Source organism: Mus caroli, unplaced genomic scaffold, assembly GCF_978045245.1.
Source record: "Mus caroli unplaced genomic scaffold, Mus_caroli_1 scaffold_3, whole genome shotgun sequence".
Taxonomy (NCBI): Eukaryota; Metazoa; Chordata; class Mammalia; order Rodentia; family Muridae; genus Mus; species Mus caroli.
Window position 1 is genome coordinate 127,183,113 of NW_028227258.1, and position 18,981 is coordinate 127,202,093.

Consider the following 18,981-nt stretch of genomic DNA (forward strand, 5'->3'; position numbering starts at 1 on the left):
CAACTACATACTATATAAATAGTCTGCTTTAATGTAACGGTGCCTATATCAGACAGGACAGGGTAGGCTATGCCATCAAAACAAACCCAGACTTCCAGAGCCACAACCATTTCTCCTTTATGCCACCTATCCACTTACCATGTGAACAGCATGGCGACAGGTTTCAGGGTGTGACCCATCCGTTTGTCTGGGGCATGACAAATGGTCAAGATCCATGCTTAAGTCCTCACCATGCTTGTGTAAAGACAAAGGTGAGGGATTTAGGGATGGAATCTCCCTTTAACTTTATCTGTCTGTTTCTGGCTCTCAGGGTCCACTTTTCAAAGCCTGCTGTCTCAGCATTGCTTTTCTGGGACTTCTCCCTCAGGGTACACAAAGATGCTCTGTTTACCTAGTAACCTCTAGGACATGTTTCCCTTGTCCAAATCATCTAACTAGCCCAGCTGCCACAGCCAGTATGACCACTTACCTATATGTAGATCTTAGCTAAATTGAGAGGGAAAAGGAGACAAAAGAAAGTCTTTCTTCATGAGAGGTTCTAGCCTTAGGAAACCAAAGAACTCTAAGGTTCCAGTATTAGCCATTCACATTAGTCAACACATCTCTCCTGGACCCTATCCTCATGTGCCTTTTAATACTGTGATAAACACTGTGCTCCTACGGCTTGCTCAGTATATATATATATATATATATATATATATATATATATATACACATATATATATATACATATATATATATACATATATATATACATATATACATATATATACATATATACATATATACACACACAGATAGATAGATAGATAGATAGATAGATAGATAGATAGCATCCAGAACCACCAGCACAGAGGCTGCAGCAGTCACAGTGAGCTAGGCACTCCCACAGCAATCATCAATCAAGAAAATGCCCCCATGGGCTTGTCCCCAGGCCAACCTGATGCGGGCATTTTCTTAATTTCAGAGGCCCCATCTGCATGTCATGCCCTGGGTGCCAGAGATGTCACAGGCCCTGGTGTAGAATGCCCACCCACTGCCACAGGTGTTGGAAAGGAAGAGAATCAGGCTGTGGGTGTGTGTCCTAAAAGTCCTGCAAGAGTTTTCCTAAGAGCAAGAAATAGATTCTAGAACTGACCCATGCCGACACAGAAGAAAGTGAATTGTTGAGCTCAGTCATACGTTGATGGGGTTTCATCGCATCACCGTAAGACTAGTAAACAAGACTTAACAATGACTCATGCCTTTAATAGGATGATTCTAGAATATCACTAAATACACACATGAATGTATGTGTGTGTGTGTGCTTGTGTGCACATGGAAGCCAGAGGTTGGTTGACATCAAGTGTACTCCTCAATTACTCTCTTTCTGTCTCTCTGTCTCTGTCTCTGTCTCTGTCTCTCTCTCTCTCTCTCTCTCTCTCTCTCTCTCTCTCTCTCTCTGTGTGTGTGTGTGTGTGTGTGTGTGTGTGTAACAAGGTCTCTTAATGAAACTTGAACTCAACAATCCAGCTAGACTGGCTGACCAAAAAGCCACAGGATGCTCGTGTCTCTGCCTCCCCAGCACAGGGTCTACAGGCAATTATTGCACACCTAGCTTTTCACATGAGCGCTAAGGATTGGACTCAGGAGCTTGGGAAGAGGGAACCTCAGTTGAGAAGATGCCGCCATCAGCTTGGCCTTGGGCAAGCCTGTGGGGTATTTTCTTGATTGATGATGTGGAAGTGTTCAGCCCTACATGGGTAGGGCCAGCCCTGAGCTGGTGATCCTGGGTGGTATAAGAACACCCATGGTATAAGAGCAAGCCATGAGAACTTCTTTTAAGCTAAGCACCCTATGGACGGAGCTGTCTCCATATGTCAAATGTGTCCATTGACTGAAAAGGGAATTGTGTAGTGCATGCTCTGAACTACACAGCTCTCTCCACTATCAACATAGTGGACTTTGTCTTCCCCAGGTCTCTAGTGAGCAGGAGACAAAATTAGTGGAGAAAATAAATGTAGGGAATCCAAAGCAAAAGATTCTATCATGTATGGGAGTAAAAGGTAATACAAGATGTTATAAAATGTTAATTAAACAGTTTTCCCTCCCATTATAGAAATAATCATAGAGTTGACTGGTTGATACAGTGAAATTGTTCAGTAGAAGACTTACAAACAATGCCACTTTGATACAAATGAAGCGTCACCTTGTCTTGGGAAAGCATCTGTATGATGTCAACACCCTGCAGTCTAGAGTGCTCTGCTCATACATACATGTGAGGCGCTTCATCCATATTCAGCCTGTGAACTTGACAGTCACTTCTAAGCACAGACAAAAGGCCGTTGGTTCTGCTCCTCTTGGCGGTTTGTGGCGGTAGAGGATCGCATGCTTCCCTCGATGATTACACAGCTCCATCCATCTGTCTGCCGCTGGAGGTGGGAGACGAGATACAGCTCCCACCGTCGCCGTAAACAAAAGTGGATGGCGCTGTCACTAGTCAGACACGCCAGCTAATTGGAGCTGTCGACAGACATAATACCCTGTGTCCGCGGCTCTAGTAACAGTTTGAGGCAGCAATGATATGGTGGTTGATGGTGAGGCTGGGACAAGTGTCTCTCTACTCACAAGCTGGGAATGACATAATGAGAAAAGAGTCACTCAAACATGCCTCCTCGCCCCTGGTGCTCGGCACAGATCTTTCTCTGTATCGCTTCCTAGGCTGACAGCTTAATTTGATACTCATAATGTCAAACTTTAAAATTAATCTTGCTAAAAAGATATGTTTCAATGAGCCACCAAGACTTACTCTTGGGGGAAATTAATAAGAAAAATGTCCCTTATTTATAGAGCGTCACCAAGAAGATACCAAAAGAAGAGGGAGTCCTTTCAGTTATATTTCTGTGGTGATTTTCAGGAAAGTAATTTTGCAGTTAAATGTTTATACATGCTCATGGGTGTGACTTCTTGGAGACTATCCCTTCTTGTTGGATCAAGCAGGTGCAACACAGAAAGTGTTTGAAAAGCCTCTGTGACAGGAACGCTCCTACCATGTCTCAGAAATGCGACTCTGGACGTTCCTTGCTGCTTTCCAGTGGTCTGTTCAGCTTCTAAGTCATCTAATGACGGACGTCATCACTGATGTTTGGGTTTTGCTCAGCTGTGTTGGTGAGCCCCTCTTTGCTCCCAAACTCCATACGGTACACAGCACTGGCATCTCTGATCACAATTCAGAGGTTTTCACACACCAAGCGCGAGGATCATGGTCATCATCATTATTCTGATCTGTGGTCCATTTCCAGTGAATAACTAATCAGAGTGAAACCTGTAAATATGAACATGTAAAGGTTTGCAAAGCCAGGCAGGAGGGGTCTGGGCACTGAGCCGACTCAGGCACTTGGGAAAGTTCCTGACATGTATGCCTGTTTCCTGTAAAGATTAGAGACAGTAGCCTCAAAAGATACTTTAAGGATCTGAGATGATATATTCAAGGTATCTAGTCTATGAGTTGTAAGAATTATTAATTCTGTGCATTCAGGGTGCTAGTCATTCTATACCACTTATCTCAGTTTTGTCCTTGTTAGGTCTATGAAGTAAACCACAACTGTGATGTTATAAAGGAAGAATGGGGGAGGGGAGGTAAAATGAGGCCAGTGGGTTTGCAGTCATAAACTGGACATCTTCCCATCAGAGACTAGGATGGCATTCAACACTCCCGAATGTCTTTTGCCTGATGACCAAGCAACCCAAAGCCTCCGTGATGGTTGACCTCTACTGTCAACTTAACTGATCTAGAATTCCCTGAAGATGTGCCTCTGGGTGTGTCTGTACGGCTGTTTCCAGAGAGACCTCCTTTGAATGTGGGTGGCCCCATCACATGGGCTGGAGACCAAGACGGAATAAAAGGAAGAAATCAAGCCAAGCATCATAATCCATCCCTCTTGGTTTCTTGTGTGTTCTACAGCTATACCTTCCCCACCATCATGAACTGAATCCTCTCAAACCATGTGCTTTCTTCGTAGGCTGCTTTTTTGTTTGTTTGTTTGTTTTGTTGCTTGGTATTTGGTCACAGCAATGAGAAAAGCAATGTGTATCACCAGGTCACTTTCCATTCAGTTCTCCGGAGGTGGTGCTCACTCAGCTGAAGACGGTGTCTCTTCCATCTGAAGTCATCCTAACCACCTCAGGCCTTGTTCACCATCACGAGCCAATTATAAAGATAAACAATCCAAGGTAGCAACCCTCAGCACACCAAGAAAGTCAACATAAATTTTCCTGTGCCATGAGACCAATGACTTCACTCCCGGAAGGCATAGGGAGACCAAGATCAAAGAAACAAACAAAAATTTTTAGAAACACAAACTTTTTCTGAAAGGCAGGTAGTTTAATTACTTTCCCTAAGATAAAAACCATTAAGGGAGAAGAAGTTTATTCTGGTTCATGGTTCTAAGTTACTCCCCATCGTGGAAGGAAGGTAACAGGAGCTTGAGACAGCTGGTCATCCTGCATCTACAGTTAGGAAGCAGACACCGATGTAGACTAGTACTTGGCTTGCCGTCTTGTCTTTATACAACCCAGGGGATGTTTCTTCCCACTGTGAGTGGTGTCCTCCTGCCTTGATTAGTGTAATTAAGATGATCACAGGTGTGCTCAGAGCCCAGTGTTCCAGTCCTATATGCATTTATATGCATGAAGACAAATGCTCATAAGATTCTATCACCCACCAAGCTGACAACTGAGATTAATCATCATAGCAAATATACTTTTGTAGCAAATATTCCACCACTACAGGCTAGGTATAAAAGGCATTTCTATCCCGGACAACAGGCATGGGAAACGTTTGGAAAGCTGTGCAGCTGTGTAACAGAGCTTGGCCTGGCAACTCTTTCAATCTTAACCTCCAATGACTTAAGTCGGTGGCATTGCCCTCTGAGCGGCTCCATAAGCCAGCTGTGACTGCGAGACCTATCTTCTAGAAGGACCTGGGTCCCTTCTGGCATGATGAACAGAGCTACATGCCTTTGGCCATGATCACTGAATGGCCCCAGGTACCTCTTCTGCTCAGTTCCATTAACAGAACCCCTGGGCTCTCTCCAAACCTACACTTCTGCTCCTGTTATGGCTTTGACCTAATACACCATTTGTTCATGTTTCCCCAAATGCCATCATCAAGCCCCATTGATGGAACCTCCCAGACCCTCCGGCAGTGGCTCTCTCTGCAAGGGGCCCCCTGGTTCCTATGATGCTTGCACAGACTGTGGGCAGGTCTTCATTTCCCACTGGTTGGGTTTTTTCCATGCATTTTAATCTGTTACTCAGAAGCCTTCTTTCCCCCCACTGTATTGCCAGCTCACTCTCTCACCTCGTGTGCTTTTCTTTCCTATTTCATGGTTACTTGAATGAACCAAGGAATTAATGAGTTCCTCTCATCCCTTCTCACTTTACATTCATGAATTGCATGTGCTTGAATAAACAAAACCCAGACTACACAACATACCACGAGAAGGAAAAGGCTGTAGCAGGCACAGGCTGTGATTTAATCAACAGGGTGCTTAGCTGTTTTTAAAGGCATGCTTGTTTCATTTTTATTAACATGTGTTCACTGAACATGTTAATGGGGCTTGGTGTGAAATTTCAACCAGACGTGTAACGTGCCCTAATTAAATCCGTGTCTTTCACTACCCACCACAGCCCTTTACAAGCTCCAAGAAGTCACAACTCTACACTCCAGGTGCTGTTTTTATAGGTTCCACAGAAAAGAGAAGATGCATGCTACTTGTCTTTCTTTATCTGGTCCATTTCAATGCAAAATGTCCTCCAACCCCATCCACTTTCATCTTTTAAAGGAATAATATCTAGATGCTGGAGAGATGGCTCAAGGTTAAAAACACTTTCTGCTCTTGCAAAGGACCAAGGTTTGGTTCCCTGTACCCAAATGCTGTATAACCACCTGTAACTCCAGTTACATGGGATCTGGTACCTTTATCTGGCCTCCACAGGCACCAAGCATACAGGCAGTGCACATGTAGACAAACACTCATATATATATATATATATATATATATATATATATATATATATATATATATATATAAAACCAAACTTTTACAGATACATATTCAGAGTATATAAGGAACTAAAAAAAAAAAAAAAAAAAAAAAAAAAAACCCAAACAGTTGAAAGAAAAAAAAAATGGGCAGATGTTTTGAAAAGACACCTCTCTAATAGGAAATAAAAAATGATCAATAAAATTATGGGAAAGAGTATTCAATCCTTAGCCATTGGGGAATGACAAATCCAAACTACAATGAGATATTATCTATCTGTTTTATAGTAGAAACCATAAAATTGATGAAAGCAACGGTTGGCAAGGTTATGTAGGAAAAGGGACTGCCCACAAAGACTGTTGAACTTGTAAGTGAACTGCTCCTGAATGGAAAGCAGCTCACAGGCTCCATCAGAAACTAACCCAGATTATCCTGTGAGTGGCCTGTCCCATGCCTGAGATAACCAAAGGACACAGAGTCAACATGTCAAAGAGAGACTTACACACTCACAACATAAAACACATACACACATGCCCCGGTGGGCAAGTGGAGAAGAAAGCATGGTGTGTATACACCAGGGGCTTCATCAATTCTTAAACTTCAACCTCATTTCCCCTGCACTCTGAGCATCTTGAAGGTAACATTGGTGCCAATATATTTGCTTTTGTCCAGATTCTTTTTTGTGTGTTTTTGTTTCTTTTTGAGATTATAATTTAATGACATTTCTCCCTACCCTTTCCTCCATCCAAATCCTCACATACATCCCTCCCTGTTCTTACTCAAATTTTTGTCCTCTACTTTTAAACTAAATGTTATTGAATGTGCATATATATTTGTATATACATATGTATTTCTAAATGCCGTCTGTTGGTGTATTTCTAAACAGCATATGTTGAGTCCATACAATGTTACCTGTATGTATGTTTTCAGGGCTGACCGTTTGGCACTGGACAGCCAATTTCTGTGCTCTTCTCCAAGGAAGCACCTCTCCTGTCTTTGGCTTTCCTCAGTTGCTCATGGCTCTCTCTATAGGGTTTGTTTGTTATGCTCATTTCTATCCTCCTTGTTCAGCTCCTGTTTGAGCAATCATGTTGTTGAGACTTTATTAGTGTAGCTTCTGATATTGCCAGCAGATACAACCTCACAGAAAACTCCCTGGTCCTCTGGCTCTTACAAGCTTTCTGCTCCCCTCTTCTACAATGTTGCCTGAGCCTTCGCTGTGGTAGTGTTGTGTAGATGTAGCATTGGGACTGGGTTCTGTAACTCTGCTTTTCATTGGTTGTGGTTTTCTGTAGTGGTCACTGTTGCAAAGAGACTTTTCCTTGATGAGGATGGGTAAAGACTACACCCATCAGTGGGTCTAAGGACAAATGTTTATAGAGTGTTGACAGGGATTGTGCTGGTTTAGTAAAGTAATAGCCATAGATTCTCCTCCACTATCCATGACTTCACTAGCACTGAGTAGTTAGCTAGGTTTCCAGTATACACCATCTTGTCAAGCAGACTTTAAGTCCAGTTAGAGCCTGGACCACTGTCACCACTTCCCCCATAGGATTATCATAACAGGATGGTTGTTGATGTGGTTCATAGGCATCAGAGCTGGGTAGGCCCATTGATTGTCTCCCTCCTTTAGAAGCTTGCATGGTACCCTGAAACTAAGTCCCCAAGAGCGGACCTCAGTTCCAGCTCTGTGGTCTCTGGGCCCTGGTTCTGGAGTTACCTTCATCAGTGGGGACTTATTCTCACCTTTGGGGGTTAGCCAGGGGCCACAACAGACTGTATGTTTTGGGAGTCTCTTGGACAGCCCTGGTCAACAACTCAAAGCCCATTTTTATAATAATCATGGAATTTAAATCTATCCTAAAAGAATCTTTCTTGTATAACCAAGACTCTTTCTCATAAGTAATAGCTTTGCTAATTACCCATAAAAGCAGATACCATTGTTTGAGTGTACCTCAGGAAACCTTCCTAGATTTTCTTATATCTCCGAGTTGCCAGGCAACTCAAGAGTAAAGACTTTTAGATAATGAGGCCAAGGCCGATTGTACAACTCTATGAGGTACTGTGGACCAGAACATTGTGGGAATGGCACCTCCTAGAGCTGGACAGTGTACAGCCTTCACTATAGAGGTCTGAGTGTCTAAGCACTAGGACATGTCATGGGAAACTTGAGTATCAACGACAGCATCCTAGTTCAGAGAGGATACCCCCTGTGCATTCTCACATAGTGGACATGCTGAGCCTTGCCTTCTAGGTCTCTTGGACATAGGCACTAGTCCCACTCCTGAGAGTTCCACCTGATGGACTCGTCATCTCCTAAAGGCTACACCTCTAGTTCTGTCTCCTTGTGTAGTTCTGGTTCCTCTTTTTCCTCGTCTCTCCGTCCTCCTCCTCATTTCCTTCTTTTGAGACTTTTGAGTTTGGGGTATCTCCTATAGGTTAAAATTCATTCTGTAGTCGAATATGACCTTAAACTTCTTGTTCTCCTGCCTCTAACTCCCGAGGGTGTTAGATTATAGGTGGGTGCCACCATGCTTGATACATGCAGTGATGGAAATGCAATGGAACCCAGGGCTTTAGCTATGCTGTGCACGCACTGTGCCAACTGAGCCAAATCTTCAGCCTGGGTCTTCAGACTTCAACATAGGAATTTGAGGAGGGCACATTCAGTTAACAGTTCACATGCCTGCTGTGTCCCAGCTGGTGTCTGTTGACCCGTGGATATACTAATAAGGTGGTCTTTCAATCACAGACTACCCCAAACTTGGACAGTTAGCTTTACCCTCTTTGCCAATCCATAGATCAAATGTGGGGCTACCTTGTATTCTCCTTTGTGTCTAAGACATTTCATTTGTCTTTTGACACAAGGTCACCTGGAACTCACCATGTAGCCTATATAAGCCTCAAAATTGCAGCTTTCCTCCGATTTCTATCTCTTCAATGATCACAGGTATACACCATTATGCCCAGGTATGCACAAGACTGTTCTCTTCCAAGTCAAACACTTAATAATAAGTCAATTACTCTCTTTTATAAAACAACATTTAATAAAACTAGGAGCCAAATAACTTCCAAAGTAAGTCTTTCTACATAGGTAGATGATTTTATCTCTAGAAGTTATGAGTTAAATGAAAATCTCAATCCCAGGCACAGGATACCTCCCTAACAGTGCCTTCTAACCAGTGAAATGAATTATAACCAAAGTCCACAGCAAGCTTCCAAGATGCTGGCAATGGAGAAAAGATGGACAGTGAGGAGGATACAGGAAAAAGGAAGGGAATTTCAGTTAGGATCTCCATAACCTAGAAGAGAGTAACATAGGAGAAGAACACTTTCAAGACAAGACCATATCAAGAGCCAAGGTTCTGGGACAGGTCTTCGAGAAGCTCGGATATTCAGAAAATTGTCAGGGGGCTGGTAAAGCAGAGGAAGATGTGGTCAGAAAGATGGGGCTAGGAGGCCAGGAGACGACTTGTACCGTGCTTGCAGAATAACCCTGAGCTAAGTGCAATCTCCAGCATCCAGGTTCAGTCCACAGCAGCTGGGTGTGGTGATGCATGCCTGTAACCACAGCACTGGGAAGACAGAGGCAGGAGGATCCCTGGAGGGTTCTGGTCAGCAAGGCTAGCAAGGTCAACCATCAGTGCAAGACCCTATCTCAAAAGCAAAGTATGAAGAGTCTTTGCAATAAAAATAAGGGAGAGCTGATGGGAAACTTCACAGGATGGTGGTAAGAGGAGAGTGAATATTGGATCTTAGCTCTCAAACTAAGAGTTGTCTGACAGAGCCAGTGCGGGCTGAAGGAAAGTGAGGAGGCATGGGGATGCTGAGGTTTGTATCTCAAGTTACAGGGTTGCAGTCAAGTAAGAGGAAGTCTCGGGAGGAGAAAGAATGGAGAGGATGGGCAGAAGCCTGGTCCTTCCCCATGGACATCAAACTGCTGCATGTGCTCATGTGAAATCCCAGGGACTGGCCAGCATCAGACCATCACAAAGTTGAGCTCAGATGTAGAGAGGAGAAGCCGATCTGACAGAGAAGAGAAGAGGCTCATAAAGCACACATACTCTGATTTGGGGGCAATTGAGGACATTCTTTAGTAGCTTGAGCCCAGCTGGGCAGTCCTGCCTCTCGCTCACCTCAGCTCAGCACGACACAGGGAAACCCTAAATACTCCAAGGTGGCGGCACTGCATGCCATGCAGACACACAATTTAAGTTCTTGCCATCTGAAACCCCCTCTGTTTCAAGTCTTGGAATTCAAAACAATTGCTGGCAAAATCAATCAAGTGCAATGAAATTTGTATAAATCGAGAGCCCAGAGCATTAACGTGTAAAATAGTTCAATCTAATCAGTCTCTGGGGGCTTAGCAACTGCTGTAGTCTGACCGTTAGCTATTTGTTATCAGCTCTTCACCTGGGCTGACTCAATGACTAACGATTGGGTTTCTAGAAGCTTCTTAATTTTAACTATTCATATAATCACATGCGTCCTGAAACAGTATAGAGACATTCATAGAAGTAGCGCCAAATAGAAATACTCAACTAAATAACATAAAATATAAATAGTATAGTATAGAAAGACTCAGGAATATCACAGAAATAATAGACTATAGAATAATATAATATAGGAATATACATAATATATAACTATGCATAGAAAGAGCACTGGGGACATGACTCTCTTAAAGTATTTGACACATAAATATGGGGACTTAAGTTCAGATGCCCAGTAGCCGTGTTTAAAAAGAAAAAGCTAAGCATTGCATGACATGCTTGTGATCCCAGCGCGAGTGGAGGAGACAGAGGAACTCTGGAGCTCACTGGACAGCTTGCTTGACAGTCCATAAGCCCCAAGTTTAGTGAGTGACTCTGGCTCCAAAAGTAAGGTAGAAAGTGGCTTTGACCTCTGGCCTCCACACACATGCACTCACCCAAACACATAAGATGCATGCCACCTACATGGGAAATAGTCCTAGAAAGATACATTATAGACTGTTCATAGAAACAGTATAGTATAGAAATATGCATGCATACATCTTCATGTGAATAGTTAGAAACTGTATGTCTTAACCGATGATTGTAAAATATTACAAAAGAGACATATCAGATTCAGTCATAAAAAGAGATTCAAAGCAGACATCACCTGGAGAGCACATACCGGAGTCCAATGGAGAAACGATTGGCCCCATGGTTCCAGACAAGGTCTCTCTCTGCAGTTGGTTCAGTATCTATGCTTCATTCCTGGGCATACAGGGAAAAGAGAAGCAAAAGAGAAATCAATACAGAAATAAATAAATAGAGAAGATGAAGAAGAAAACCATGGGGTGAGATTAATCATGGGATTAATAAATTTCAGGGAAATTTTTCTGACCAGTTTTTAAATTATTGCCATTTCCCAACATATGGTCTTACAAACTGATACATTGATTGTATCAGCTGGAATTACTAATACAATTCATGACCTGGGGGTGCGGCGTAGAAAAAACTCCAGTGAGCTTCAGTGAGAGTAAAGACTCTGGAGTGAAGAGAAGAATGATGGGGAAAAAGAGAAGGAAGGAGGGGAGGGAGGGAGGGAGGGAGGGAGGGAGGGAGGGAGGGAGGGAGGGAGGGAGGGAGGCAGACCTAGAGTGGCTTGGGCTCCTAAGACTATAAATCATGGACATGTAGTGAAAGCCCTGGTCCTCTATCCTTTTCTATTACATTGACCAAAAAACCTCATACTTTATCACACATAACGTAAATGCTTATAAAGTGATTGAGAGAAAATGACAAGACTGAGCCTTCTCCTTGGCCGGGCATCTCCCAGTCACACACTCAACTTGCACTCACACCCACAGGGTCACTCTGCAGTGTTAGCACAAGCCTTCATTCTCCACGCTGAGATCCAAGTAAACCCCCTTCTCCCTGGAGCTATTCCCCAGCCTCCAGAAGGCCCCAGGAGGGATCTGTATAAACACGGTGACCGTTATTTGTCCTAACTGTGGGACAGGCAGCAGCAGCTGGCCTGTTTGCATGGTATGCAAATGGACCTCTGTCAGGGAAGAAAGGCTCACTGCTCTGTTGCTTGCAGAGCAAACATGCACGGCTATGGGAAGGAAGCCAGCAGAGAAACCAGACCAAGGAGTGGGCAGTGGGGCAGGACAAGAAACATCTTCCACCGAAGCAAAAGGCAATGGCAGAAAATGTTGCCAAGGCTTGGTCCAGCTTTCTCAGGTTGAACAAATAATGCATTCGTGGGAGCTGGGCAGGAGCCCGTGGGTGGGAGCCCGCGAGCCCGCCCATCTCCTCCAGGAGCAAAGCCTTTCTCTGCGTTCAACTTCTTCCAGGAGGAATCTGTAAAACATTTCAGAGGTGCAGAGTCACCCGCGGCTACAGAGTCAAGCTTCACTGAGAGCAAAGGTTCTGGAGTGAAGAGAAGAATGATGGGGAAAGGGGGAGGGAGGGAAGGGAGGGAGGGAGGGAAGGGAGGGAGGGAGGGAGGGAGGGAGGGAGGGAGGGAGGGAGGGAGGGAGGGAGGGAGAAAGGGAGGGAGGGAAGGAAGGGAGGGAGGGAGGGAGGGAGGGAGGGAGGGAGGGAGGGAGGGAGGGAGGGAGGATCTGAAGGAAGTCAGACCTGGAGTGGCCTGGGTTCCAAAGAGTATAAATCATGGACATCCAGTGAAAGCCCTGTCTTCCATCCTGGTTTCCTAGTTGACAAATGGACAGCCTCCACAGTGGGTTCTGGGTGGAGTTAATGAGTCTTCTTCAGGGTTTTTCAAGACATAGCCAGAGCTGAAGCTCCAGTTCCTCTGGGTCTCCAATATCCAAGGCAGCAGTCCTGGGTAGGAAGAGATCTAGTAACTATAGGGGACCACAAAGAAGCGACCTGTCTATCATAGGACAAAGATGTCTCTGTGTCCAGATCATACCTCTCCTTCTACCGCCCCCTCCCCCCACCTCACACACACACACACACACACACAGACACAGACACACACACACACAGACACACACAGACACACACACACACAGACACACACAGAGACACACACACACACACACACACGCCCTAAAGAAATGTTCTCCAATAAGAATAACCTAGGTAGACCCCAGGATCCAGAACTTAAAAGATCATCATACACATGATCTTAGAACTTCATGGACTTTAAAAAAGGAATGAACAAACATGGCGATGAAATGAACAAGGATAAAAGTAAACTCTACAGTGATGTTAAGTAAAACACAAATACATGACTAAATGAAATGATAAAGCTATTTCAAGATTTAAAAACTGAATTTAGTAACAAGATAAAAATACTGAAGAAAGCTCAGGCTGAAATGGAGGTGGAATTGAAAAACTCACCCTAACTAACTCTTCAGAACAGAGAAAAGCTATAGGTACCAATAGGATGGGTCAGTAGAAAATAGAATGTCGGAACTTGATGATAAATAAAAGAACTTAAACAAACTATTTTAAAAATTGTGAAAGATATAGGAATGGCAAGAAACTCCAAAATACCAAACCTTTGAATAATAGACCTAAAAAGAGGAAAATCCTAGGTCAATGGCTTAGATCATTTCTTCAACAGAACCATAAAAGGAAATGTCCCTGGTTTAAGGAAAGATATATCCATACAGATACAAGAAGCATCAGAATACCAAATAACCAAGGCCAGAAAGGAAATTCCTCACAGTGCATCATTATTAAAGCACTAAATATACAGAACAAATAGAAGATACTTCAAGCAGCAAGAGAAAAAGCACAAGTCACAGATAAAGGAAAACCCATCAGAATAACAGCTAATTATTGCTCAATGGAAACTTTAAAAGCCAGAAGAGCCTGAAGCCATGCACTTCAAGTTTTAAATGGACCACAAATGCCAACCTAGTGTACTTTACCCAGCAAAACTATCTGCCATAATTGAAAGAGAAAGAAAACATCTCATGATATAAACAAGGCAAAAGAATTCGTGTTCACCAAATCAGCCCTTCAGAGAATACTGGAAGCGATGCTTTGGACTGAAGAGAAGTACAGCCAAGAGACTGTAGGAAGCAAACAAATGAAGCTATAATTATAGAAACAGAAAATAGGACAAATGACAGGCAGCAAGCAACCCACATCTCTCAAATAAGAACTCTAAATATCAATGGTGCCCATTCCCGTGTCAAAAGGCACTGGTTTGATTAAAGAGTTGAGAAACAAAATTCATCTTGGGTTGCAGAGATGACTCGGACATTAAAAGGCACTGGTCACAACAACAACAACATAGCAAAATAGATTGTTGTTGTTGTTGTTGTCGTTATGCACAAGAAACTATTCTTAGATTCAAGCATCAGTGCAACCCAAGAGTAAAGGGAAGAAAAAACGTGTCCCATGTAATCGGGACCAATGAGGCAGGAGTCACCATCCTATTTGACAAAATAGACTTCAAGCTAAAACTAATCAGAAAAGATAAAGAAGAAACATCATTCTGATCAAGAGAAGGTCTAACCTCGGCAACATTACAATACTACGGACATCTGCATCAAATCCTGGCACACCCGAATTTATAAAAAGCATGCTAGATACCAAGACAAGGTTAACTCCAAATCAATGATCGCGGGCAAGCTGCAACACCCCAACTTCTGCAGATGGATTTTTTTTCTAAACAAAACCAAACAGAACAACATGTCTGTTGTGAAGAGTTAAATGGCATCACACAGCAAACAGACCCACCAGATCCCTGCAGAATATTTCACCCAGCACTAGAGGATATACATTCTACTCAGCACTTCCTGGGGGCTTCTCTAAAACACACTACACACTGGGACATAAAGCAAATCTTAACAAATTCAGAAATATTGAAATAACTCCATGCATCCTAATCGACTGTAATTCAATAAAACTTAAAGTCAGCGGCAAAAGGATTCCTAGTAAAAACACAAACTCGTAGAGACTGAACAACGTGTTCCTGACTGATGAACAAGCCAAAGAAGAAATCAAGAAAGAAATTCTTGGAATTACTGAAATTAAAGGAAAATGAAAACACAACAAAGAAAAACTTCTGGGACACATTAACAGCAGTCCTGAGAGGAAAATGTACAGCACAATTATCTACATTAAAACATCAGAAAGAGCATAAATAAATGGTTTAGTGACACAATTCCAGAATTTGGAAAAAAAAAAAAAAAACAAGAGTAAACCAAACCCAAATGCAGTAGACAATAAGAAATAATAAAAATCAGAGCAGTTATAGATACATGAAATAGAAACAAAGAAAATAGTGCAAAGAATCCGTCTAGTTTAATAGCTGGTTCTTTGCAAAGATAAACAAGATTGACAGACCCATGGACTAGTTAACCTTTTCAAAGAAAGAGGAGACTCCAAATCAGAGATGAACAGAGAAACATTATAATAGATAATAAAGAAATGCATAAATGTACCATTATGTGGCACATTTACACAATGGAGTACTACTCAGCTATTAAAAAGAATGAATTTATGAAATTCCTAGGCAAATGGATGGATCTGAAGGGTATCATCCTGAATGAGGTAACCCAATCATAAAAGAACTCACATGATATGTACTCACTGATAAGTGGATATTAGCCCAGAAACTTAGAATACCCAAGATACAATTTGCAAAACATATGAAACTCAAGAAGAACGAAGACCAAAGTGTGGACACTTTGCCCCTTAGAATTGGGAACAAAACACCCATGGAAGGAGTTACAGAGACAAAGCTTGGAGCTGAGACAAAAGGATGGACCATCCAGAGACTGCCACACCCGGGGATCCATCCCATAATCAGTCACCAAACCCAGACACTATTGCAATCACCAGCAAGATTTTGCTGAAAGGACCCTGATATAGCTGTCTCTTGTGAGTCTATGCTAGTGCCTGGCAAACACAGAAGTGGATGCTCACAGTCATCTATTGGGTGGAACACAGGGCCCCCAATGGAGGAGTTAGAGAAAGTACCCAAGGAGCTGAAGGGGTCTGCAACGCTAAAGGTGAAACAACAATATGCACTAACCAGTACCCCCAGAGCCCGTGTCTCTAGCTGCATATGTATCAGAAGATGGCTTAGTCAGCCATCATTGGGAAGAGAGGCCCCTTGGTATTGCAAACTTTATATGCCCCAGTACAGGAGAATGCCAGGACCAAGAAATGGGAGTGGGTGGGTAGGGGGGCAGGGTGGGGGGAGGGTATAGGGGACTTTCAGGATAGCATTTGAAACATAAATGAAAAAAGTACCTAATAAAAAATGGAAAAAGAAAAAAAAAGAAATGCTGATTATTATAAGGGAAAATCTATACTCCATTAATTAGAAAATCTAAAAGAAACAGATGAATGTTTAGGTTCATCCAAACTACCAGAGTTAAACCAAGGAGAAATTAATAATTTAAATAGGTCCATAACTAATAAGGAGTTCAAAACAGTGATAAAAATCCTTCTGACTGAAAAAGACCCAGTCAGGGCAGATAGCAGAATCTACCAGACTTCCAAAGAAGAACTGTAACAAATACTTCTTAAATTATTCAAAAAAATGAAAATAGAAGTAGCTCTCCTAAGTCCTCATCTGAAGCCATTATTACTCTAACATCAAAACCAGCTAAAGATATAGTGACAGCAACAGCAACTACTATAGGCCAAAATCCCTGAACACAGATGCAAAAATTCTCAACAAAATTCTTGTAAACACAGTGCAACCATATATCAAAAAGATATCCACCACAATCGAGTTGATTTTATCCCAGAGATGAAGGAATACTTCAATATGTGTTAGTAAATTATAGCAATGTTTTTGAAGGTGAATCACATGATTATCTCAATAAATACAAACAAGGCTTTTGACAAATTCCAACATGCCTTTATGATAAAAGGCCTAAAAAGAGCAAAGAGAACATACCACAGCACAGTAAGGGCTGTACATGACAAACCCATAGTCAATATCATCCTAAATGGAGAAAAGCTTGAAGAAATCCCATTAGCAATGAGACAGGGTAACCCATGTATCCCTACACATTTTCAATACATTGCTTGAAGTATTCACTAGAGCAGTAAGACAGAGGGAGGATGAACTTAAAGGAATACAACACTATATATATGTATGTATATATATATATATATATATATATATATATATGTATATGTGTGTATGTGAATATATATATATATATATATATATATATATAGAGAGAGAGAGAGAGAGAGAGAGAGAGAGTCCCAAAAGTTCCACAAGAAAATTTCTAGAAATAATTAACACTTTCAACAAAATGGCAGTATACAAAATCAATGTGCAAACATCAGTATCATTTCACATACCAATAATAAGCATGCTCAAAAGTGAAGAAAGAAAAAGAAAGGGAAGGGAAGGGAAGGGAAGGGAAGGGAAGGGAAGGGAAGGGAAGGGAAGGGAAGGGAAGGGAAGGGAAGGGAAGGGAAGGGAAGGGAAGGGAAGGGAAGGGAAGGGAAGGGAAGGGAAGGGAAGGGAAGGGAAGGGAAGGGAAGGGAAGGGAAGGGAAGGGAAGGGAAGGGAAGGGAAGGGAAGGGAAGGGAAGGGAAGGGAAGGGAAGGGAAGGGAAGGGAAGGGAAGGGAAGGGAAGGGAAGGGAAGGGAAGGGAAGGGAAGGGAAGGGAAGGGAAGGGAAGGGAAGGGAAGGGAAGGGAAGGGAAGGGAAGGGAAGGGAAGGGAAGGGAAGGGAAGGGAAGGGAAGGGAAGGGAAGGGAAGGGAAGGGAAGGGAAGGGAAGGGAAGGGAAGGGAAGGGAAGGGAAGGGAAGGGAAGGGAAGGGAAGGGAAGGGAAGGGAAGGGAAGGGAAGGGAAGGGAAGGGAAGGGAAGGGAAGGGAAGGGAAGGGAAGGGAAGGGAAGGGAAGGGAAGGGAAGGGAAGGGAAGGGAAGGGAAGGGAAGGGAAGGGAAAACAAAACAAGAAAAAATAAACCTCAAAACACTCCCACTCACAAGAGCCCTCAAAAAACGGGTGTAACCCTAACTGAAGGATCACTGTGCTGAAAACTTTAATCCTCTGAAGAGACTGGAACAATGGAGAGATCTTCCCGGCTCATGAATTGGTAGAATTTATCGTGTGAAAGTGACTGGTAGTTTAAATAAAAATGGCTCGCACAGATTCATCGATCTGAATGTTTGGTCCTTCAAGAGTGGTCTACCTGACAGGAAGTAGAATGTGACCTTTGTTGGAGTAGGTGTGACCTTGCTGAGGAAGCACATCACTGGAGGTGGGCTTTGGAGTTTCAAATGCTCAAGGCAGGCCCAACGTTTTTCTCTCTTCTTGCTGCCTCTGGAGCTGAATGCAGAACTCTTAGCTACCTCTCCAGCACCATGTCTATCTGTGTGGCACCATGCTTCCTGCCGGGACAATACTGGACTAAACTTCTGAAACTGTACTAAACTAAACGTTCTCGATGACAAGAGCTGCCATGGTCATGGTCTCTCTTCACAACAATAGGACACTAAGACAATGACCATCGTCCTAAGCAGTTACAATGTACGCTAATCTCAATCGCATACGGTTCTTTATAGAAATAGGAAAAATAACTACAATCCATATGGAATCACAAAGACCACATATACCTAAAGAAATCCTGAGCAAAAGAAACAATCCTGAAGGAAATATCATATCAGATTTCAAGCCATATTCACAAAGCTTTTGTAATAAAAAGTGTAGATCAGTAGGATCAAACCGAAGACTCATTACAGCTATCGCATATTTGACAAAGATCTCCAAAATTATATGCTAATAAGAAAGACAACATCTTTGCTAAATGGTGCTGGAAAAGTTGGCTGTCCACATACACAAAAAAGAAATTAGAATCATATCTATTGCCCTGCACAAAAAAAATAAACTGCAAATGGATCAAAGACCACAATGTAAAACCTGAAATGCTGAACTGCTAGAAGAAAATGTAGGCAGGATGCTCCATGAAACAGGCATAGGAAACTGCTTTCTTGGTAGGCCGCCATTTGCTTGGGAACT

The 18,981-nt window shown here is 42.7% G+C and overlaps 1 long non-coding RNA gene across 2 annotated transcripts in view; it reads right to left on the reverse strand.

The window, feature by feature from the left end:
• LOC147005661 (uncharacterized) overlaps positions 1-18,981 on the reverse strand; it is a 123,316-nt gene that overhangs the window by 61,154 nt on the left and 43,181 nt on the right. For both annotated transcript variants that reach the window (XR_015046638.1, XR_015046639.1), the window contains exons 2-4: positions 12,638-12,841; positions 11,184-11,266; positions 2,155-3,304 (exon numbers count right to left, since the gene is read on the reverse strand). This is a non-coding gene — a long non-coding RNA (uncharacterized LOC147005661). The remainder of the gene's footprint in view (positions 1-2,154; positions 3,305-11,183; positions 11,267-12,637; positions 12,842-18,981) is intronic.